The 26,772-nt window shown below is 37.6% G+C and overlaps 1 pseudogene; it reads right to left on the reverse strand.

The window, feature by feature from the left end:
- The window catches only part of LOC115419587 (protein-glutamine gamma-glutamyltransferase 5-like), a 73,152-nt pseudogene that overhangs the window by 1,271 nt on the left and 45,109 nt on the right, over nt 1-26,772 (reverse strand).

Raw genomic sequence — 26,772 nt, forward strand, 5'->3', positions numbered from 1 at the left:
AAGTCAAACTACAGACAGTATATTTAAGACAGACAGATAGATAGAGAGAGAGAGAGAGAGAGAGAGAGAGAGAGAGAGAGAGAGAAAGAGAGAGAGAGAGAGAGACAGACAGACAGACAGACAGAGACAGACAGACAGACAGACAGACAGACAGACAGACAGACAGACAGACAGACAGATAGATAGATAGATAGATAGATAGATAGATAGATAGATAGATAGATAGATAGATAGATAGATAGATAGATAGATAGATATTTCTGTGCAGTCAGTAAAAAGTGACTGAAATAATGTCAAACTAATGTGGCTGTTTACAGTTTAACCTCCTGAGAGCCAGGAATGTAAAAGTTTGGGCTTTTTATTATTATTTTTTTTTTTTTTACATTAAATAATTGCCTTGATTGGAAACAATATGATGCAACAGTTTTTTCATATACATTTTTTCATGGAATGTCATTTACTGTGGACAGTGTTTGTTTGTTTTTTGTGTGTGTGTGTTTTTTTTTGGTAAAACTGTGAAACTCTTTTCCCCTACAGACGATAAAAATGCATTGCTGGGTCTCGGGAGGTTAGTAAGATTTAATATTGCTGTTGTTTTGTGGTTGATTCATTTTTATTAATGTGACTGAAACCTGTGGCAAAATGTACATCTAACACATGCAGGACTGAACATGTTATTCTCACATAACATTACCATATTGATCTGAAACGGTAATAAAAGCTGGATATGGCAGGTATAAGTAACCCAGAGGAGCAAAACAACACAGAAAAAACGACACAAACAGATTTGATTGGCTAATGCAGGGGTGTCAAACATGTGGGCAGGATGAATTTGTGAAATCCAAACATTACACTGAAGATATTAACAAGATATTAACAATGGATGTCATAAATCATTTTAGTTCAGGGGTCTATGACAGACCAATATGATCTCAGGTAGATCGAACCAGTAAAATGCTACCATAATAACCTATAAATAATCCCAACACCAAATGTTTCTCATTGTTTTAGTGTAAAAAAGTAATGACATGAAAATGTTTACATTTACAAACTAACCTTTCATTAAAAATGTGAATAACCTGAACAATCATGAATAACATGAAGTGTCTAAAGGGACCTAAGTACAATTTTAATAACATTCTCCCTGTTAAGAATATATTCTATATAAACAAAAATCTGAGGCATAATACTGGTAAAATCGCATTTAATTTTCTTAAGAAATTTCAGGTTGTGCATGCTATTTACATTTTTAAAGGATAGTTTGTTGATGTAAACATTTTCATCATGTAATTTACATTTTTTTTACTGTTATTATTTTACTGGGCCGGACCATTTGAGATCATATTGGGCTGAATGTGGAACCTGAACTGAAATGACTTTGACACCCCTGGGCTAATGGATAGATGTATGTTTCTGCTGCAGACAGAAGTGCAACGTCTGCACATAGAGTAAAATGAGTTAGTTTGGTTAGTTTAGTTTAAGTTTGTGATACAGATGGTGACCAGACAGGAACATCCAGGGGATCGTAGACTGTTCTGTTGACCATCTAGTGTACAACCAAGCTGATATAGTTGGGAAATGTACAACGGCATATTAGGACCACATAAGAAAATAAAAGCACTTGTCACAATGAGAATAAAGCTGTAAAATATTGAGATAAAACCCGTAATTTTATGAGAATAAAGTTGTAATATTATGAGAACAATGTCATCATATTTGGAGAATAAAGCCATAATATTACAAGAATAACATTGTAATTTAAAAAGGGGTGGGAAAAATATCATAAATTACGAGAATAAAGTCGTACTCACTCATCGCATAATGGAGAACTTGGAACATTTTGTGAGGTTATACTTTCATTTGGGGTTTACGCACGGCCAAATACTGAGCCTATTGAGGACTTGCAGCTGACGTCACTGGTCATGTGATTGTTGTTTACACTGCCATATTGGTAGGCACGCTATCTGGATCCAGAAACTCAGAACTGTTGCTTTTTAGCGTGTTTTTCTTTGGACTCGTGTTTGCGTGTTTTGTTATTTGTGAGTATGTCTGCTTGTGATAAAGGCACCATAGATGAGTTTCAGTGTTTACTAACAACAGTGATGTGCGCGTAACTCGGAGGCAAAAACACGAGTACCAGCTACCAGCCGGCTCACATCAGCCGTACACCTCCAGGCTCTGCCCCAGAACGCGTGAACGAGCCAATATGTTAGCTCTAAAACGGTCCATTAACTGTCTCTGTCCAAAAGTCAATCCCATCTTTTCTTTCATGGCAGCATAATTCGAGTTGACCGTATCGGGAAGGCTGTCCCATAGTAGAAAAGCAGATTTGCACAGACAGGTGGGGAGAATTCTCACCAGCTACCCGCTGAACTCACCGGTGTCACCCACTGTAGCTCCGACTGCCACTTCCAGTTGCTTCACCCAGCTGAGGAAACTCAAAGGGAGCAGGTAGATCCACAATCACTTGGTCTCTATAGGGTGATAGGCCAGGGGAAGCCCTCCTGGTAGGTTTAAAAAGGTCTTCATCACCGTACCACATGATGACAATTCTTTTTTTTCACGTCGCTAAGCGCCACAGGCACGCAGGCTAACTATACTGAGAAGCTACGCTAACCGCGGTAATAACTATAAACAGCGGTCGGCAGAGCAGAACCACCGCTGCCACCAATGGAACCGAGTGGTCTTTCTGCCTAACTTATAACTGGTGAAAGAATAAACGGCACACAGGAGTTAGGCAGGTCCATCGTTTAACACGTTGTACAATCCAAGGAAAGCTTGCCTACCAATATGGCGGCGTAAACAGAAAACCACGTGATCATGTGACGTTTGTGCAAAACCTCAATTAGCCCACCATCAACAAATTAGCATTAGTCTAAGGACAATGAAGCGAGTTTGCACACGCTTGGATTTGTTTCGTCGTAAAAACCAAACGGATTTGGAGTATTTAAAATTTCTAAATTATAACTTTTTTATCGCACTATTGCAATTTATTTTCAAAATATGATGTTAATCTCATAAAAGTACGACATTTTCATTAAAGTATGAGGTTTTTTTTTTTTTTAACTACAACTTTGTTCTCATAATATTATGGCTTTATTCTCAAACTATTACGACTCTATTCTCATAGTGACAAGTGATTTTATTTTTCCTATGTGGCCCTAATATGTAAGAATGTCTCCTAGGGGACCAAGGACCAGATTATTACTGCCATCCAAAGCCACTTATACTATCATTTAGTGACGCCTGCAGTGAAAACTGTGAAAACTGTAAAAACTGTGACAGATCCCTGGAGTTGAGGTTCTACTGACGGTGACTTTGAGTGGAGGGTCCTTTAACACCACGTCACTCTCAGCCAAGAATGTTTCATCTGGGTTGTTTTTGTCTGAGACGAAGGCTGAAATCTTCATATTGTCATAATCTAGCATTGGTTTCCAGTAGTCTGAGAACTTCACCACGATAGGGATGGACAGATCTGCAGCAGGAATGAACACAAACACAGACAGACATTAACATCAATGGAGCACTTTAGTTGGTAGATTCAGCAACTTTTCCTTCTTATGACAGCGTATTAGGGCCACATAGGAAAAATAAAAACACTTGTCACTACAAGAATAAAGTCATAATACTTCAAGAATAAAGCCATAATATTACGAGAATAAAGTCATAGTTTAAAAAAACTCACAATTTAACGAAAATAATGTACTTTTATGAGATTAAAGTCGTAATATTTTGAAAATAAATTCGTAATAGTGATATTTATATTCGTCGCCATGTTTATGGAATGACTTCTTGTGACACCTTGTGATAATAAATAAACAAATCATTGCATTTGTGATTTAATGGAAAAACCGACATCACACACTTCTGTTTTGTCGACATTTAGTAAATATCGGTAAAGTTCTGTGCATGTGTCTAATGGAAAAGTGACTAGTGATGATTCATGTGATCAGTGTTTTCAGTAAGTTTATCTTCCACTCCCTGCTCTTCCTCAGCTCACACTCTTTTATCCATAAGCACTGACAACAGCCAAAGTGGCCAAAATCCAAATGTTGAGATTTCAAAAAGGCTTTATAAACAGTTCTTGATTATGTCAATCATACGACAGCTTATTAGGGCCAAATAGGAAAAATAAGAACACTTGTCACTACGAGAATAAAGTCGTAATATTTCAAGAATCAAGCCATAATATTAGGAAAATAAAGTCGTCATTTAATATATGTATATATATATATATATATATATATATATATATATATATATATATATATATATATGTGTGTATACACGAAAAAAATGTTGCACTTTTAAGAGTTTAAAGTTCCAATATTTTGAAAATAAATTCACAATCCTGTGATAAAAAGTCATCATTTAGAAATTGTGAACCTTAAGTAAGTTAAGTAATTTGCTCCAAATCTGTTAAATTCTTACGATGAATTGAATATTGTTTCTTTTTGGACCATTTTGATTGTTTGTGTCGACTGAAAATTACAAATGTTCTGGTTGTAAATGTTCCTGTTTTACTGTGACTTGTTGTCGTCTTCTAAGTGGACCGTAAGGTTAAAAACCAAACTGAAGAAAATGAAGAGAAAAACTCAACTAACAAACCACTAAATCAATAACTAATCTCAGTAACTGGTCCAGAGTGTTTCTTGTGGGCCACTTTAGCTGGTCCCCAAGATAAAGGAGGATGGTTGGAAATGTGACATAAAAACAAATTAGAATTGACAGCCTATAGTTCCTTTGAAGTTCTAAACATATTTAGGCTGTTTTTATTCTCATACTTTTTGTCTCTAACACAATGTTATTCCTCTGTCCTACATTGTTCATTACAATTGCGTGAGCATTTACAATTATGCAAATTGGGTGATGATGTCATTTAGCTTGTAGTGACTTTTAGAACAAACAATAGACAGATTTTGTTCATTTTGTTGATTATGTTGGGCATTTTGTAATTTCCTTTATTTATTTTTGTTCATTTTGTTTATTTTTCTCTGTTCATATTTGTCTCTAACACAGTGTTATTCCTCTGTTGTACATCGTTTATCACAATTACATGAACATTTACAGTTATGGATGTCATTTAGGTGTAGATGTTCTAATGACTTTTAGGACAAACAATAGATACTTTAAATACTGAGGAGTTGGAAACACTGGAGGAATCATGTTTCCTTGTTTTGTATCAAAGCTCAAAGACAATTCTACGTTGAAATATGTGTTATATTAGATATTTCAGGGTTGATTGTCTTCAGTGACACATAGTGAATTTGACCATGAGTGAACTGTTCTCAATAACGCCTTCATTTACACCAGAAACACTAATGACAAACGTTTCCTCATTGGAGCCAGCGTGTGTTTTGCCTGTTCTGGGCTTTTATTCAAGGGCATATTAACTCTAATCCAATTGGACCAAAGTTTATTCTGGGTGGCACCTGCTATTAAACTGAAAATAAAGAAGAGGAAAGAAGAGTCTGATCTGAAAAAAAAAAAAAGTCTGCCTAACATGGCAATCAGTGAATGACAGATAAAAAACATGGGTCCTGTAGTCCAACGGCATATTCAAAGACCAAAATTAACATTCACTTGACCTTTTAAGGTCACTCAAGGTCTAAGGTCAAGGCAGGCAGAAACCTGAAAGTAGAAAATAAATATTTGGTGCACTGAATCTCATAACTATAGTAGTTGTTTGTTGTTGTTTTTTTTAAATTAACCTTTATTTAACCAGGAAAAAACTTGTTGCCTCCGCCAAGGAGGTTATGTTTTTGCCAGGGTTTGTTTGTTTGTCTGTCTGTTTGTTTTTTGTTTGTTTGTTTGTTTGTTTGTCTGTCCGTTAGTGTGCAACATAACTCAAAAAGTTATGGACAGATTTGGATGAAATTTTCAGGGTTTGTTGGAAATGGGATAAGGAAGAAATTATTAAATTTTGGTGGTGATCGGGGGTGGGGGGGCCCACAGTGGGGGGGGCCCACTGATTGTTAGTGTGCAACATAACTCAAAAAGTTATGGACAGATTTGGATGAAATTTTCAGGGTTTGTTGGAAATGGGATAAGGAAGAAATGATTAAATTTTGGTGGTGATCGGGGGTGGGGGGGCACTGATCGTTAGTGTGCAACATAACTCAAAAAGTTATGGACAGATTTGGATGAAATTTTCAGGGTTTATTGGAAGTGGGATAAGGAAGAAATGATTAAATTTTGGTGGTGATCGGGGGTGGGGGGGGCCCACGGGGGGGGGCCACTGATCAGCCTTGGTGGAGGTCTGCGCTCTCCAAGTGCTTCTAGTTGTGATTGAAAATCTCTTTTGCTGTCACATCTCTACCGGCTTTGCTCTGCTCTCTCTCTCTCTCTCTCTCTCTCTCTCTCTCTCTCATCTCCTCTTCCCTCTGACCTTTCCCCTAATTACTCAACTCTGTTCACCTGTTGTTCCCAGCTGCCGACATTAGGCCTGGGCCTATTTAACCTCTCCCTCTACATGTGTATGTCGCCAGATTGTTAACCCAGTGTTACTATCCAGCGTACCCAGTCTGAATCTCCGTTCCTGAACCTGTTCTGCCTCGACCTGACCCGCCTGTCTGGAATCCTGAACCCTGCTCATCCAACTACGCCTGCCTGTCCTCAGCCCTCAGTACCGACCCGCCTTCGTTCAACCAAGCCTGTTCGTCTCAGCCCCGGACACCGACCCTCCTTCTGACCACCGACCACGGCTCAGCCTGCCCCCATTGGACTCGTCTGGATTTCCCGGTTCTCAACCCCTGCCTACCCTGACCAGCCGATCGTCTCTCCCTTGTCTGAATCTTGTTTGCTTATAAATAAATTAGCCAAAAGACTTAACCCTGTGGTGCTGCGTTTGGGTTCTCTGTGTGCTTGTGTCATTTGCATAAAAGGATGAACATTTGATTAAGCAGGTGAAACACTTCAGTCACTTTAACTCTCAAATAAAAAGTTTTTGGTCATAACGTAAGACTTTAAACAGTAATTACAGGAAGTTTCACTCAAATCAGGTCTGCTGAGAGACTGAGTTCTTTTAAGTCAAGGTTAAAGACTCACCTGTTCACTGCTGCCTTTGACTAAAAGGCTTTTGACTTTTTAAACTTTATATTCTCTTTGAAATTCTGCACAGCAACTCTTTAATATGTGTATTTTTATTTTATTCTATTTTTTTTTTTTATTTTGTGTTGTATTACTCGCTGTTTTTAATCACCTTTTACATGTTTCTTTTATGTTTTAAATGTGTTTCTTTGTGTTTCTTTTTGTTTCTTTTATTTCAATGTCCTGTGTGAAGCACCTTGAATTGCCTTGTTGCTGAAATGTGCTATACAAATAAACTTGCCTTGCCTTGCCTTAAATATAATGATGTGATACATTTCTTATCCGATAGGCCAAAAGTCAACATTACCCATTTGTGGGTGAATTCTCAGATTTGCTTTGATGTTTTTCAGCTGTAGCACAAAAACCAACTGAGGTCAAATGTTAAATTCAGTGTAACCTCAGGTAATACATCTAAACTTCTAGTAACTGAGAGAACTACATGTACAGATTATGAAGGGAGAAGAGTGAACACATCTGTTTGATCTTAGAAATCATGTCTTGTTAAACGGCATTATTTCATAAAATTTTTAATGCATCATGAATCCTGCATATACATAATTAAGTCTTCTGTTGATCTCTTGTACTTTACTCATTTCACTTCACATGTCACACATATAAAAAGAACTTGACATAAAGCCTATACTTATCTTTAACATAACACCATAAATGTTTTGGGTTTTTTTGTCCTTTCCTTTTTTCTTTTATTTTGTTAAATGAATCTGCCTGAGTTTCCTGTGAAATGGATGTGTTTGAATATTGACCTGTTCCTGGTAGCAGTGTTGCGTCCTTCACCTCAGACTGGATGATATCCCCTGGTTTCCCATTGTACAACATGGCACAGACTCTTACTTCGATGGACAGGGACATGGAGGTTGTGGCGTCACTGTGAATCATCAGGTTCTCCCTCACATCCCCCCCGTTCACAGGCTTAGACACCTACAGCACCACAACATGTCACAAGACACACAGTAAGAACACACAATAGAACACACACTGTCAGACACAGAGATTCAAAAACACATACATACAGGAATTATGAAAAAAAGTATCTAGACTTTTTTTAGACTGATTTTATTACTCAAAATTAGACTAAAGTTGAATTGAAGACATTTAAGTCCACATATGTGGACACCATGCAACAAAAGGGGTAAAAATGTTAAAATCAATGAATAGCCTAAATAGAAAAAAATGCAGCATTATTAGAGTTTAATGTCTTCATCGGATGTACAAACACATACAAGAGAGAAAAACTGATTTGATATGTTTAGAGGGAGAATCCTCCTGGTGGTCTGAATACCTGATGCATCAGAGGAGTCCAGTAGCATAGAGCTGTGATGATGACACCTGCTGGTTTGGTTTGAATTGTTGAAAGATCATTGCTTTACACACAAAGATATTAACATTTATGAGACATATAAAGATACCTGAATGAGGATTTTAGACTTTTATTTGTTGTATATTTATGTAAGCCCTTTGATGCATGGCATCCACATGCATAGACAGTTGTTTTTCAGGGTGTACAGGCTATATTTTTCATCAAATTTCATTTCAGATATTTGGTCAACACACTTTCCTCTACACACTAATATTTTTTTCACCTGGCTCAGCCTTCTTGCATAGAAGATACTTTTTTTTACAGATGTTCCTGGAGCATTCAGCACATGGCCATCACTGGCACCTCTCTGAACTTTGAGAGATCACGGAGCAGTCCAAGTTCTAAAACTAAGATCATACTTTTTTCCCCATTGTATTGCTTAGTTTCTATAGCGACTGCCCCCACGTGGTTTGGAGAATATTGCCTTTATAACCTTTTGGAAAGTGAGTTTAAACTATGTGTCCATAAATGTGGATGCCATGCATGAAAGTGTTAAAATAAATAAAAAGATTCAGAAGAAAAAGTCTCCAGCTCAGAATGTGATGAGTCCACTTCAGTAGACATCAGAATTTGTCTGTGTTCCATTAAGGTAGAGTTTGGTCCTGTCCACACTGACTACAGCACAGGTCTTAAACAAGTGGCCCGCGGGCCAAAAACGGCCCTCCAAAGGTTCCACTCTGGCTCATAGCATGAATTTGCAAAGTGCAAAAGTTAGACTGATATTAACAATCACAGATGTTCAGGTTCCACATGCAGACCAATAAAGGATAAGTTCAAGCACATTATTGTTAAAATTTCACCTATTTTTCTGAGGACATTTTTGTTTTGTTTTTTCAAGTATTTACATCTTTTTTGTTTGGAAAGTTTGTAAAGGTAAACATTTTCCTCCATTTAATATTTTTTATTACAATGAAACAGAGAGAAAAACTTGGAGCTGTCATTACTGATAGGTTTTATATTATTCTAATGGTTCGGCCCACTGGAGATCAAATTGGGCTGAATGTGGCCCCTGAAATAAAATAAGTTTGACATCCCTGGACTACAGTCACTCCACAATGAACAGTTCACTGTGAGTCAAGTTTTACACTCACCTTATTAAAACTCAACACAAGTTAAAACTATTTTTTTCTCTTTTTTGGCACATCAAGGCTTCGTTCAGACTGCAGGCAAATGTGGGCCAAATCCATTTTTTTGCCCATATGTGACCTGTATCTGATCTGTTAAAGACAGTTTGAACAGCACAAATCCAATTAGTTAAAATCCAACTCAGGCCACTTTCATATGTGGTCCTAAATCCAGTATCTGATATCTTGCAATGCGACTTCTGTCTGAACAGCCAGGTCGCATTTATCCGACCTTTGCATCATGGAAATGCGACAAACGTCACAGTTCTGCGTCCCAGGAAGAGGAGGGAAAAACATATTTACTTCTGTAAACACAGCGCATGCCTGCATGGTCACATATTACATCAGGACCTCTTTTGCGCATGCGGGTCACTTGAGGATAGCATTCAGATCATACTCAAACCTGATAGAAGTCACCTTTAATGTGTAATATGAACAAGCACAGAAAAATATCAGATTTCACCAAAAAATCCTAATTGTGCATTAAGACCTGCTGTCTGAACTTAGCCTTACTCATTTGTTAAGAGTTTACTGTCTTTTATCATTTCTGTCAGGTAAATGTTGGTGTCAATTCAAGATTAATTTAGTCAGCTCATAATTTAGTAGATTATAAATGTCTCTACATGACTCGATAGGCCCAATCCCAATTCACACCTTGGCCCCACCCCTTACCCCTACCCCTTCAAATGGAGTTGCAAGGGGTAGGGGTTGAAATATTCCACTATGAAATGAGACAACCCTTCGAGACCTGTTTCATCATCAGCAGTCATCGATGCCGCTATAAACAGATGCAACAACTATGTTTCCAGAAGAATTCACCATGCCATCAGCAGCTGTAACTGTCTCTGGCTTTGGGCATCTTTTTGTGGTTATCAACAGCAAACCGCAGAAATGACATAAATATCTATAACACATTGAAACGACATTAAATGGTCGATCAAATGATTAAGTTGTTTACGAAGAAAATACATACATTTGTGTTTCTTTTATCACACTGCTACACTTTTGGCTGTGTTTACCTCCATCTTGCTGATGATTCAAACTGAATTATGGGAGATTTCTCATATCCCTCCATTTGTAGTGTGGTCCTGAAAACTCTCCATTTTGAGGGCCAAACAGCCCTCCCCCTTAACCCTTCCCCTCAGATTCATTGAGAATCAGTACACCCCTACCACTTCATGTGAAGGTGTAAAATGGAGGTTAGGGGTAAGGGGTAGGGCCAAGGGGTGAACTGGGATTCGGCTGATATGTCAGTAGGTGATAGAGCACACACCTGATCATTGCGAATAATTAACAGAACTTTTGTGTGAAGAAAATGTCCATAAAGGATACACCTCTGTGTCCTCAGTCACAGCTGTGCTGAAAGGTAAAGATGGTTTTTATTTGTGTGTATTACTACAAGGTAAAAACTATTTTTGGTCTTTTTGAACAAATTTTATAATTTGCCAGAAGCTTTGTATGTGCCAGAGACGCAACCTCAAAGTTTTATCTATGAGCCCATTTACATCCACACTAATACTCTGATCATTATCAAATTATTATTGATGATGTCTAATCTGATCTGTTTTATCATATAACAGCAGTAATCTGATTAGAATAAATCAGATTAACACACCTGGATTTGTCCTCATTACTCCTATGTCTTACTGCATGAATACAGGTTAACCTGATTTATTTAGTTCTGCTACATCTGAACATGTGGAAAAACTATTAAAATCAAGGTTGTAGTCAAACATGAGACAAAGGCAATAACAGGAAGTTTGATTCAACCATCACTATGTACGTGTGAACACCGAAAGAAATCTGATTATAGACTGACAGGGTTTGTGATTCGCATTTCTGAAGTACATGACAACATGTCAGATCTGATTATTACAATTATGTGTTTAATAACAGTTATCAGACGTTAATGGTCATGTAAACAGACTCACTCACCTGTGGACACTATTGTCCACTGTAACAATAACCTCACCATACCCTATAACGTGCAATATCTAATTTTTACAGCCTTCTATATTATTTTATCCTTTCACTCTATTTATCCTACAGTATTTAAATTCCCATGTCATTTGCATTTTTCCAATTCCATTTGCCCTGCTGTCAAAATATTTGCACTACTAAATTCTATATATCTTTTTTTTTTTTTACAAATATTCCTAGTAGTATCTTTTGTTTTTCCTCATGTAAATAAGTGTGCCTTCTACTGTCTTTTGTTGTGCCTTGTAATTTCTTGCACTAAGTTGGAGAGCTCTACCTCAATTTCATTGTACTTGTACGACAATAAAGAGATTCTGATTCTGTCCAACTTTCCACTTATGTTCTCTACTTTGTCAGAGCCCCTCCTTGACACACACTGACACACCCCAGAGCCATAGAGAGAGAGAGAGAGAGAGAGAGAGAGAGAGAGAGAGTTGTGACACACTTTGTCGTTGCCGCTACAGTGATCACATGGTTCATGTAAGCCTCAATAGTTCCAAACAAACCACACACTGTCATGTTCTTCTATAGGACAGACAGCAGCGAGTGCATTATTGCAGGTAAATATCAAAATAAACCACACACAAGTATATTTCCAACCGTTGTTACACTACTGTAGGTATGCTTGTGTCTGCATTTATTACTTTGAAAAGTTTTAAATTTGAGTTATCCATCTAACTTCATAACTACAGCAAGTAGGTTTACGAAATGAGCACAGGACAAATAAAACTATTTACAGGTATCACATGCCATTATGAAACATTAATAAATTACAAATAGAATAAAATAACTGTCAAAGTGGACCGATATTTCTACCCACACTAAATGACACTAATTAGCATGTGACCTTAGCTGACAAACTTAACCAAATACCACCAGGTTCAGCAAAACAACTAAAATAAAACCCACTGATAACCACATTTGTACTAACATTACCGTGTCTTAAAAACTCCATAATTTGTAGTTATAGAGTGGTTAAAGCTCAACAGCTGGTGCAGTCAAGCTAGCTAACTATCAGGATACAGCTGAAAATCGAACATAACGGTTATATAAGATGTAAATTTATATAAACGCCAACACATACCAAAGAAAACAGAATTTACAACATAAATGTCCGCTAATTCAGGAAATACATTTGATAATTTGAAAGATGAAGATATCTTATTAATTTACCGCTGGAGTTGTTAGATCAGCAGCAACAGAAATGAATGTGTTCAATGTTTGGAACTATTGGCACCTCCAAAACCCGGAAGTAGGTCCATATTTCATCCGCCATTTTTTACAAAGGGAGTCTATGGAAGTGTCACCACTCTGTTTTCTCTACTGCTCTGACACACCTAACACAGAAAGTATAGTCTCCATGGTAACATAGCTGATTTTGATAAGCTGATTACACTCAAGCACTAATTGTAGTTCCTTCAAACAGGTATCAACCCTTCAGACGTTTCTGGATTTGGACTGGTTTATTGAAACCTACTGCTGCTACATGATTTTGTGTCACATTCTTTCTTCAAAACAATCTTTGTCTGACACACACACACATACACATACACACACATACACACCCACCTGATGTCTCTTATTGCCGTTGACCTTCAGAAAAAAAGTCTTAGTCCCTCCAAACTGAAATGTGAGCAGAGGAGTCACAAAGGAAACTCAAAGAGAGGAGTGAAGGAAACAGGTGTCTGAAAACAGACCCTCTTCCACCAGATTTATTACCAAGAATTTATTTACCTGAATTCCTGGTAATCTGTGTGCTTTGTGTTTCCACCACACCTGAAAATTCTTGAATTTTCTTGAAAATGTATTCAAATGAGGCTCAGTCATTTACAGTCACCAACTTAAAGACCCATTGAATTTCTTTTGAGCATATTTGACAAATAAGTTTGATGAAGTCCAGGATATTTTCAGCACATTTGCTGAATACGCTCATTTGCATAGGACAGACAAATGATCACAATGAACTTGTAGAAGCCAACCAAATATGCTTGGCTTGGCTTGAGCCAAATACTCTCTAATTCAGGGGTGTCAAACTCATTTTAGTTCAGGTTCCACATTCAGCCCAATTGGATCTCAAGTGGGCCGGACCAGAAAAATAATAACATAATAACCTATAAATAATGACAAATTTTCCTCTTTGTGTCAGTGCAATAAAAAACATTAAATTATGAAAATATTTCCATTTACAAACTTTCACAAAAAAATTGGAATAACCTGAAAATCCTGAAATTTTGTAAGAAAAATAAGTGCAATTTTAACAATTTTAACAACTTATAATTTATACATGTGCATTACACACAATGTTACACAAACATGTGGTAACAGGCAGAATATTGTTAAAATTTTGGAATTTGGAACTAAAATAAGAACAATTTCTACAATATTACATCGAAGGTTGTTTTTTTTTTTTTTTTTTTCCTTTACAATAGCTTTATTGCGCTTTAGTGTACATATTAAACATTCACTATTCATTTGTACAGTATTGTTTTGAAATAAAGTACATAGTCTAAACCCCCAACCCACCCCATTCACATGAACAGAACATAATTTCACTCTCTTATGCTCAGTGTAATAGGAAACAAATGTACAAATAAATGTTACATGAAATTAAAAAAAAAAAAAAAAATTCTGGATATTCAAAATACTAACATATATGGTACCTTAAAAAAATTTAAAAAGAAACTTTCAGATGTCGTTCACCTTCAACCACCACAGAACAAAAATGATACCACATCACAATACAATGTTGCCAGCAGTATTTTCTCCTACATTTAAATTTAAATCCTGTAAGATTTGTCCAATATCTGTTTTATTAATGAACTGTACAAAGGGTTTCCAGATACCTTCATATGCTTCTACTTTATTTTAAAGAATATATGTTATTTTTTCCGGAACCATACATTGTGCCAAAGCATTAAACCGAGCACCTATTGTAGGTGGATCGAACTTTTTCCAACATAGAGCTATCATCCTTTTGGCCTGTAATATTGCAAAGTTCATGAATTTGCTTTGGAATTTCAAGTTAAAGTTCTTTGGATACAGGTGAAGTAGAATTAGCTTGGTGTCAAACAGGATGTTAAAAGACAAAATTTCATTAGTTTTGTTGACTACCTCATTCCAAAATGATTTCATGCCGTTACATTCCCCAGACACAAAGTACAAATGTCCCCTGAGCCTCTCTACATTTAAAGCATATATCAGGTATATTTTCATTCTATTTGTTCAGTTTGACAGGAGTTATGTATGTCTGCATCACCCAACTATATTGAAGTAGTTTTAAACTAACATTTGCAGATTGTCTGTGGGACTCACTACAAACTTGTTTCCAATCATCTTCAGACATATCTCCATTTGAGTTAGTCCTTCATGTTTCAAGTTTAATACTGATATTAGTCCTTTATTATAACATTTCTTGGTAAGTAGTTCCTCCAGAGAAGTTTTTGCTGGCATAGTAATTGTATGGTTTTGCATTGAGGAAATTAAGTTTCTTACTTGTATTTGAAGAAAGGCTTTCTTTGAATGTCATACTTGAGAGGAATCTCTTCAAAGGACATTAATGTTCCCTCCTCATAAAGGTCACTATTTTGTTTAGTCCCTTTTTTGTAATTTTTGCACTTTGCACATTCATCATATGGGCTGGATTGGAACCTTTGGCAGACCAGTTTTGGCCCATAGGCCGTATGTTTGACACCTGTGCTCTAAAGAGTGTATTAATTTGGAAAACAGACCAAAAAAGACTGTATTAAGTAAACACATTCAACATTCACATTCAGGAAATTCAGCAGTAAATCCAGTGACTGACCTCCAGACTAACTGGACCATATGACAGTGTTGGGATTGGTCTGTCACTCACCAGGAGTGAACAACTGACCTATCTGGATCAGATCACCCTAACATGTTTTAGAATCCTCATTCTTTCAGAATATTTACATTTGTTCATTAAACAGTTCAGGAAAATATGATTGTGTTGAACTTTATGTTTGTATGTGTACAATGGTATATATGTGTGACACTGAATGATTTGATCTGGAAAATGGTCAAACAAGATTTACTATGACCTGTCCAACTACTTTTTTTCCCATTCAAAAAACACTCAGGAATCGGTAGGACAACTGACAAGGAATTGGATTAGTAAGCAGAATCAACAATGGCATTGATATTGATAAAATCCTATCAATTCCCACCCCTGGTGCAGATATCTCTTATGTCCGTAAGGTGCCATCTTTAACGCACATTTGTATGTTTGATGTTTACATATTAATATTTTAATGTTTCTGCCAGCAGAAAGTGCATTGTGTATGTTATTTTATTTATTTATCTGTTTGTTTTTCAAAACACAACTTGGTTATATTATTTCAATGTGTGTATTAGTACTTTTTGAACATTTTGAGCACATTTCATCAATACCGCAATAATAATGATAACCATGATAATTTTGGTCACAATAACCATGATATGACATTTTCAGATCATTACATCCTTAGTTTGTTAACATCTTTGCAGCAAAACAATTGGTTGAATTCACACCAAATTGGGTTTATAGATTGCAAGTGACCCAGAATAGATGTGATTACATTTTGGGAAAAGCAGGTTATAGTTTAAATTTTTAGTGAACATTTAATATAAATTTTCCCCATTTACTTATGATGGCTGAAATTTATCTATGCTGTCTATGTCTACGCTGACATCAGCATATGCACAGACATGATGACATCAGCTGGATCGATGCCAAAATAAGCAACAATACACATGAGGGGCGGGGTTTGTTGTGCCTGACACCACGTGTTATTATTATTATTTATTATTATTATTATTATTATTATTATTATTATTACTATTATTATTATTATTATTATTATTATTATTGTTGTTGTTGTTGTTGTTAAGAAAAAATGGTAGATGGTTTTAAAAGGTATATGCACCTTCAGCCACCATTCATCAAGATGGTGCCAACCTATAATTATCTGGATAAATCTTGCTTTTCATACAATGATAATAAAGTATTGAAGTAAAGTATAATAAAATGGGACTGCTGTTTGAGGAAGGTCAGGTCTCATTAGTGTGTGTTGCTAAGTGCTTTTTTTAAGGGTAACCTGAGGCAGCAGGATGAAAGATAAACTAAAATGAAAATGAACGTTCTTTGTCTGTTTGAATCAGGCAGAGTTAGGCAGAGGTAGCCTATTCTATGAATGGGGTGGGGGCATGGTGGTTATCAGATCCACAAGTAAACGTAGAAATACCACATTATGCAGCCTAATTTAAAGACACATAGAAGTAGACTCACTTATTATGGACAATAACTCTTTATTATTATTTAAATAATTATATGAAAATTAATCACTAACATGTTTGACATTATCATAATGTCCATCAGTGTGGAAAAATGTTAGATAATTTGTAATGAATTAAGTAAAAAAACTACAGCATTTCCATGTGAAGTGTCTTTGTACTTATAGTAAGGAAATAGTTGAGTAAATACTGAGTTACATTCCACCACTGGTTTTAGGAAAAAGTCATTCAGATAAAGGGTTTGTCTCCTTTCTGTCCCTACCTGGCCCACTTTCATAGACTTACTCAGAAATAGCTGAATTTTTGATTCCAAGAAGGATACACCTTATGATGCCGTATACTGATATCCTCCAACTCTCTAAACCTCCAGATGCTGCTACAGCAGCAGCTGAACTCACCCCCATTTACCACCACCTTGCACCAGCAATATTTACAAAAAATCACATCAAAGCTCTTATGCAGTTTTACCAATTTATATATCATTCATGCATATAATTCTTAAATAGTGCCTTTAATATGTATTCAGCTCCTTATAATGACCAAACATGACCTTTGACCTGAACTCATTTGAATATCATGTTGGAAAATACAGCAAAATCCTTAGGTTTGACTTTTAAAATCTAAAATAACATTCTTGCCCACCTTGTAGATTCTATTGCTTGAATTATGCTAAACACACAGTATTTATACATAAAACATATCAAGCTTTAGAATCTATGAGGAGGGCAAGATGATCAGTTTTAAGGCAAACTAAGAAGGTTTAAAAATTAACCATTCCATACAGAAGTGAATAGAACATCCCAGCTGATCACCTAAACATGTCTTATTTACAAATGTTTGTTGTTACCATGATCATAAGTATTTGTTGATTTAATGGACATTATCACGCTAAAAGGGATCCATTTTGGAGATGCTTGATATGTTACTGTTTTGCTTCAGCAACTGAATCATGCATCACTGAATATCGTCCAAAATTATTTTCTAGACATAATTATGCATTTTACTGAGCCAGACACACCTATTTTTAAAATAAATCCAAAGTGAGCAAAACAGACAGAATACCAGAACATGTCCTTTGTGTATTTGGGTCCCAACCCTTGGTAAGGAAAACAGTTCAATATGAAAGAATCACATGTTCTAACATGAAATGAAATGAAATGCATGTTTGAGTTTTGTCAGAGTTTGGGTTATGCTGGGAGCTGCTTTTCCAACATTATCTGACTGTATTTCTAAGCCAACAGTAGCAGCTGTTGCACACTGTTATTAAAAGAACAGAAGACAGAAGCTCTAGAGACAGTGGAAGGCTTTTTGTAGGAAAACGGACCTGTGTCAACTATGAACCAATCAGCATATTGTCGTTATCATGGATGTATTGGAGTTATCTAATTTCAACAGATGGCTGAAATTTCTGTCAAGTACACAAACATGTGCTAAAAGGACAGCGAAGTATGTATGCTAACCAGGGTAAGAACTGAAGAGGTTTGGTTAAATATTCTGATGTTACCATGCAGGAAAACATACTTTAATGCTGTGCTCATCTTCTTTATCCATGCAAATATTAATATGGGGTCTTTGTATGTTCATAGTGACAATGCGAACATGTTGATGTTAAGCAGGTATCTTGTTGTCTTAATTAATTTATCAGTAAAAACACTGTGCAAATGAGGCTGATTGAAATGTTGACAGGAATTATATTTCATCCTAAGAAGTGCTCATCTGAATTCTGATCTGGTAATGTGCTAAAGGGGTTCATTCTTCACTTACTGAGCTCCACAATGACCACAAAGAGAAAAGTATCAATTCACTGAGGCCATTTTGGAAATAATAGGATCAAATATACAATATTTCTGTTGTTAGGAATCTATTAACAAAACAAGGCTAAACAATGTGATCTCCTGTGGATTGCAGATATACAAATTTAAAAAAAAAAAAAAAAAAAAAACATACACTAACATATTTTTATTCACATTCTAATATATTTTGTGGCATATCTTCACATTAGTTCATGCTTGTGAAATAGTCATGAGCAAGGTGCATTGTTAATAATAGCTCATAAATAATGGATGGAGTGTAGATAAGTGTGGTAATGGGATAGGACGCCACCTGTGGAATAAGTCCATTCATGAAATGTTCTCACTTCTAAATATTCCATGGTCAGCTGTTCGTGATATTATAACAAAGTGAAAGCAAGTTGGAATGACAGCAAGTCATCCAAGAAGTGTAAAATCACAGTGCGGGGTCAGAGGTTAAAGGTGGGGTCTGAGATGTTTTTCTGGAGCATTTTTTATTATATTCCTTAAAATCCCCATTCACACCCCGATTACAACTAATTAATTAAATGCTCTAACACAAAATTTAAAAAAAAATCAGTCACCTGTGGAACAGACAGGACTGAAAAAACACCATCCTATTATATTAGTTATAATAGGATGGAAAGTTCATCGGCAAACTGTTTTGTCACTAACATAAATCACTAGGAAATGTAACATTAGTCACATAGGTCTGAACTGGGGCTGTTCTGGAAGAGCGGGGGTGTTAGAGGAGACTGAATGAGCTATGCATGGATACACGAGCCGGGGGCTCAGCTGGGGCCGTAGTCAGAGTAGGGACCAGAGCAGGTGACGGAGCCTCAGCCGGTGTCAGAGACGGTTCAGCCGGGCTGGACCAGACCGTAGACGGCGTCGGAGCCCAACCCAGGTACGGAGCAGAGCAGAGCCTCAGCCGGTGAATAGTTGCTGTGCAGCACTCGTGAACTCTTGGGCACAAACATTGTGCGTGCCACTACTCTGGAGGCGTGGCTTCGGAGGGACGTCTGAAGAAAGGGGTTTGGACTTTTGAATTGAGTATTTTCAAAATCTAGCTTACTCGAACCGTTTTTCTAAGATCTCAGACCCCACCTTTAATACCTGTAGACCTGCAAACTCAATGTCACCTTCAGTTTAGCTCAAGAACAGTGATAAAAGAATGAAGCCTCTGTCTTTTAAACTGATGGATGGGTCTGCGTTGAGCCATGGTGTGGGGGTGTTTTTATGGGGTTGGTCTTGGTCCCTTAGTTCCAATGAAAGGAACTCTTTAAGTGGAACTGTGTAAGATTTTACTGTTTTTGTTCTCTAAGCTCGTTTTTTTTTTGTTTTGTTTTGTTTTTATCATTTTTCTCTACGCAGCTCCCCCTACAGTTTGGACATACATATTCACTGTCGTAAAACCCATCCTTAACCCTACCCCTCCGACCATGTGCATTTGTTTACAATGAAGCCAGTGACAAGAAGGCAAAAAGGGATTATCAAAGATGTTACTGGAGCAGAGTGGATTGGGAAACTTTACCCAGTTTCGGACAGTTGTTTTCACTTTATGCAAGTCGCAGAACTGGAGGTGCAGCGGGGGGACAAGTTTCGGACAGTTGTTTTCACTTTATGTAAGTCGCAGAACCGGAGGTGCAGCGGGGGGACATGTGGACAGGAACCCCTTGGCCGTCCAGGCTGATGGGTTACACTGACCTGCTGGTTGTGGGTGCAGAGACCACTGGTCTGGGGCTCTGTCTTCATCCGTTAGCACTGCACTGCTAATGTTAGCCACGCAGCTTAAGAGCTAACAGGCTAACAAACATCAGCAGCTCCCACCTGTCACCGCATCCCGGCCCTGTTAACGATTAGTGCGCTGTCGTCTAGGGGCTAACATTTATAACAACAACAATCATCTAGTTTCTAGACCTTCACCTGGACAAGGGACAAGTATCATACAATACCAAGTAAGATCGAAAAATCAAGGCTAGTTCTTACACCAGTCACTATTCAGACGAAACAAATTAGAAATGGGACATATAATTGACCACATGCATCAGACAAAAACTAGATTCAGCTGACAAAATTCTGTGGTTGGTAATAAAATCACAGTCCTGAGGCAAACAAAGGGCAATCTAGTAAAGGAAACAAACATACATCTACATGACACAATCATGATTACTAGTGAGTATGCTAACATCTCTGCTAGCTAGCAAGCATCGGGGCATCATTGATAAAATGAGCTCATAAATGAGTAAACACTGTTACAACCAATATCAATCATCAAGAGCACAAATCCACTGAAATACACTGAGTATAAAGAATTCGTCAGAGCAATACTTACAAGTACAACAGCAACAACACCAGTCTATATCAGTTTAGATGCTTCTTTTTCTTTCAGCTCTCTCCATCCTGCTAAAGCTGGACCAGCTGGCTTGTGTTTTTATCTAGGGGGTGGGGCCTGGCTGGGGGCATGTTTGTGTCATAGTGACGCAAACCATGACGTTTCTCGCGAGAGATCTAGGTCAACGGGACGGTGGCAGAGAAGTTGCAAGTGGCATATTCAGCCTAGAGACCCTAGTGCAGTGGTTCTTAACCTGGGTTCGATCGAACCCTAGGGGTTCGGTGAGTCAGTCTCAGGGGTTCGGCGGAGGTCAAGACACACACTCGACTCATTAGTCGGGTGTGTGTGTCGGGCTAGGTCCGTGTACGTAAACAAACGGCTTCGGAGACTCTTTCTCTGATTGACATCCAATATACGCGGTGTATTGTTGTTGCTTATAGCACTACAACACATCCGGAAGTGTTTATAATCTCTTCCACTCGTCTGACGATGAATTATTTGAGTATTTTCCACATCGTTGTTATGACTTTTGCTACTTCCTGTTAACCACGGAGGCAGCCATGTGTAGCGTTTGTTTACATTTTTCGGTCACCGCTCTGGTCAGTTACAATCATGTGACGACCGACGCACCGTCGCGGATGGAGAAATCGTATTACGCTAAAGCCGAGCTAGTGCCGTAATAAAGCAACGATCACAAAAATACTGAAGGAGTATAACGAGAACTTTTTTTATACACTACATGCAATTATCTTTTTTTATGTCAAAATTGCGTGGTTCGGAAAGTTCAGAGTGAGATGAAACGAAAACCGGGCTGACCTGACGGCCCACACATACATATACACAACAGCAGAAGTCACACTGATTTGCAGGAAATGTTCATTATTATTGTAGCCTGATGGAAATTAGGTGATGGGTGTGTGTTAAAATGTTAAAAATGATAAATAGCATAAATACAATAAGTTCATTATTGGAATACATAAGGTTAAAAATTAAAACCATTTCAGTGTGGTAGTATTAAAAAGGTCATGTCTTTGTGAAAAGGTATGGAATTTGTTGTGAGTTCATGCACTGTATTGGTTTTGTTCTTTGAACACAGTGATGTTAATGCACGGTTCATTTTGTGCACCAGTAAAACATATGCCGGTGTCTTGAATTTGAAAAAAATCATATTATATTTTTTAATAAAGAAGGGTTCGGTGAATGTGCATATGAAACTGGTGGGGTTCAGTACCTCCAACAAGGTTAAGAACCACTGCCCTAGTGGGAAGGGGGAGGGCTTCCATTCTCCCCCTGACAAGACATTTAACCGTTACTATTACTCTGAAGCTGTTTAATTAGGGTAAAAATCTTCCACAATTCCGCTTTAATGTTTCGGCAGAACAAAACATTTTGGACATTTCATGGTCCCAACAAACAGTTTGGGGATAGCCCCTTCCTATTCCAACATGACTGACACCAGTGAACAAAACAGCATCCACAAAGACGTGGATGAGTGAGTCTGATGTGGAAGTCCTGACCTCAACTTCTGGATGAGTTAGAGTGGAGACTGGGATCCAGGCCTTCTCATCCAACATCAGTGCCAAACCTCACAAATGTGCCTCTAGATGAGTGATTTTCAACGAGTGGGTTGCAAACCCATTTTCAGTGGGTTGCGGGCCTTTGTCTGGGTTAAAATACTGTTAAAGCTATACCTACCGATGTGGCATTTCTCACAGCACTTAGTGAAAGTTTGAACATGAACAACCCGCCTCCCTCCAAAACCCCGCCCCCTTCTCTCTGCCTGAGCTCTGAGGCTCCTCCTCCTCTCTCCTGATGCGCGATGGAAACAGGAGGAAGCAGAGGTGGAGGTCCGGTCCGTTTTGGCGTGTCCGCGGACCCCTCCCTCAGTAATCAGATGCATCATCCACCTGCCGCGGGCCCGCGGCTCCTGTTCCATCAGTAGACCTGGTCTGTGCAGTACTGGGTCAGTGTCTTCACTGCAGTGCCCAGGGGATGGGCGCGCGCATGTGAACGCGCGGCCTCCGCGAATTTTCCGTGGACATTTGAGGTTTCATAGTCCATACAATTATCATCCTACATCATCTTACATGTGTGACACCATGTACATGTACCTGTATGAGTCCCACCGTCATAAAAGCTGAGCTTTATGCAGACCTGTTCAGTCCAGTACAGCTGACTTCCGGACTTTTATCTCCATCCTTCATTCATCAGACTCCCGTTTGTGCCCCTCAGTTGTCGTTTCTGTTAATAAATCTGTTTAATCCCTTCCACATGTGCATGTCAGTTCTATCCAAACACATCCTAGACAGTAGACTGTGGTCAGTGACAGGAGAAGCAGTGCCAGTGAAGCGTCAGATTCAGTGGTACACATATCGGATGTGAGACGGAGATAATGGATCGGATGCTGGACGGCCATAATGGATGATTGACAGGAGGCTCAGCCAGGTTCGGCCAATTATTTTATTCGGACCGACTAAAATGATTGGTCAGACTTTTATTAGAAATATATGAGAATTAAACATTTTTGAGTTTCAATACCTGGTGGATTTCTTTTACATTTTAGTTTGACACACACTTATTAGGAGCATTTTAAGATGACAAAAGAAAAGTGTAAAAATGCCACATCATACGGTATAGCTTTAATAAACTAATCCTGTGCTTTATTTTTATGGAGCTGAGCCCAGTCCATTCACACTCCCCAACAGTAGGTGGTGGTAATGCACTGTAATGATAATTAACACCAGACATTTCACAGCATAAAAGAAGAATCAAAAGTTTCTATTCATATCATGGAGAAACTCAGGTATGACAAGGACTCCATCAAATATGGTTTTACCTCCACTGGACAAAAACCTTAGTTTGTTTCAATAGTTTAATTAGTTTTGATTCAAATGGACCTAAATTAACGTTAAAGGGAATATTTCCATATTTATCATCGCCAACTGCTGGTCAGTTTGGTTTATCATTCAACTTGACTTCTGTGTTTTCATACTGTGACATTCTGTATTTTCTCAGGTTCAAAACACACCATCTTTTATTGAATACATTTGAGAAGTTTAACTTTTATTGATTCAGGTCTTGTCTTGTCATTGAGAGATGATAGTGGGTCCTGAACCAGACCAATTCAGAACCACTGGTCTAGAGGAATGGTATAAAAAAAAAATATCCCATAAACATAATCCTAAACCTTGTGGAATGCCTTTCCAGAAGAAGTGAAGGTATTACAGGTGGGTCACCTCCATATTATTATGTTCCGAATGGGATGTCATTTAAAGTTCATGTGTGTAAAGGCAGACGTCCCAGTACTCTTGGCGATACAGTGTATATAACCTAGAACTAGCTGCTTTTAGATATAAACTATGAATACTGTGTATCTAATCTGTGAGCACATGGTAGAATACTTTCAACATTTTCAGTAATTTGTTCTCACATTTTACTTAATTCATTCTCGCATGCTGAATAATTTTGGGGTGACAGAATAAGGGCTCATTTATGCGCTACATTAAAGATGCAGATGGATACGGACGGTGCGTTCTGTCCGTACCCTGTGTACATTACATGCGTAATTCTGGCCATTTTCCAGGAGTTTGCAGATGCGTACCTGGACAGACAAAATGGAGCAGTACCACTGAGAACAGTGGAGGCAGTGTTGAGATTTGAACAGAATAATTTCTGTAAATAGAGGCTTTCAAAGAGCGACAGTGTGAGTTAGTGAAAAACTACCGACACATTTATGACAACTACCCTTCTCAATATTAACATTAGTAAAACCTCCTCTGTCATTGCCATGTTTGTCATTATTGACTTTCTTCTTCTCAAAAAACTTTTTTCTTCTTTTCTTCTTTTCGTCTTCTTCGTGGTACTCGGCCAGTATGGTAATTAAGAGTGGTGCCCTCTGGTGGATTGATTGAGAAACGCTCATTCCAACGTACAGGACACATGAAAGTATGAAGGCAGTGACACATGACAACATTAGAAACGGATGTACCTATTTACATACGTAAAGCAAACATAAATGAGCCTTAAGGCCCAATCCCATTTCACTCCTTGGCCCTCCCCCTTGCCCCTCCCCCTCTATTTTGCACATTCTCCATGAGTGAAAGGGGAAGGGCTAAGGGAGAGGGCTGTTTGGTGCTCAAAACAGAGATTTTTCATTAAAAATGAGAATTGGGATTAGGCACACAGAGCCACCACAACACACCAGTCCTTTGCCCTACAGCATAACATGCAGTGCACCTCCAACACAAGAATCTATCATGAGAATCCATTTGTCAAAATGAGGGAATACATTTTTGGCTACAACATGTTTTTTTCTTTCTATTGTCACTATTATTAGTCGCTTTTTCATTGCACATAAGCGCAAAACTTTACCTACATTTATGAAATGTCGAAAAACAGAAGTGCATAATGTTGGTTTTTCCATTAAATCACAAATATTATCGCAAGATGTCACAATAAATCATTCCATAAACATGGCAAAAAACATAAATATCTGTTGTTTTGAATCTAGAATGCTCCTTACCCCTCTATCCCGTACCAAATTCAAAAATGGCTCGGTTTCCTCGTGTGTCCACACATACCGCGCCATGTTTGTTTTAAAACTCTTCTTCTTCGCTTGTTGTAACATCCATTAACATCCGTATTTTTTTTTTTTTTTTTTGTTCATGTGACGCTAGTTGCACAAAAAGATCTTTCCATTGCAGTTTTACGTGACATACCAATTTCGCTGTGCCCGAAAAAAACACCTCTTACAAGTGCAAAAACTTTTCATCAAAAAAACAAGAGTCTTTTGGTGAAATTGTTGGTTTGCCATTAGGCAAATTTTTATTTGCACAATTTGAGGGTCAATGGAAAAGTAACTAATGAAATTTAACATAAATGTGTAGATTTAAAGTTCTAAAGTGGTTGGGGAATTTAGAAGCTTGGTTTATTTGTACATCTGTGAAAGGAATTAAAAAATAATAATAAAAGATTTAACTTTAAGCAGTCACTTGTTTTGCATGGGTGTGTAGATGCGTAGAACTCACAATGTCATTATTTAGCACCAGTGGTCATCAGCAAGCACGAACAAACCATTTTATAGCTTCATTCAAAACCTGAAAAATATCAAACTTTTCAGTATTTCTAATTTTCTTGGGTTTTTTTGTTTTGTTTTGTTTTTTTTGCCCATATTAAGCCCCTCAAAAAGTGGAACCAAAATATTAAAAATGAAACCAAGAAAAAAAAAGATTGGAACATATGATTTTAAAAGGAGCAAAATAAACACATTTTCTTACTTGTCTTACTGGTCTTATTTTCCACATGAAACTCCACTCGATATTATATTAGATGGTTTTGTACTGAAATAGGTTGAAATGCCATGAATAAATGACTTAAATATGTTGCGCAAAAAGGTTTTTCCATTGCAGTTTTGTGGGATATGCCAAATTTGTTACGCCCGATAAACCATCTCTTGCAAGTGCAAAAACTTTTAATTGAAAAACGAGTTTTGGCGAAATTGTCATATTTTCATTAGGCAAATTTTTGTGTGCAAGGAATATTCTCGCAATTTGAGGGTCAATGGAAAAGCAACTACTGAGTGTTGAGCTCCACATCTACTGATCATGAATGAATATACACAATGTGTCATCACTATCTGATAACATGCAAAACTGAAACAGCTGCAGGCTTAACACTGCAGTGAGTCACTAAAGCATTGATCAAAGCTGCTATCAAAGACTGAGCCAAGCTATACAAGGCTCTGTTGATGCCGACAGCAGAGTCACCTCAGCATCAGTGTCATGTCTAAACTGC

The sequence above is a fragment of the Sphaeramia orbicularis genome, chromosome 5, assembly GCF_902148855.1.
Source record: "Sphaeramia orbicularis chromosome 5, fSphaOr1.1, whole genome shotgun sequence".
NCBI classification, from domain to species: domain Eukaryota; kingdom Metazoa; phylum Chordata; class Actinopteri; order Kurtiformes; family Apogonidae; genus Sphaeramia; species Sphaeramia orbicularis.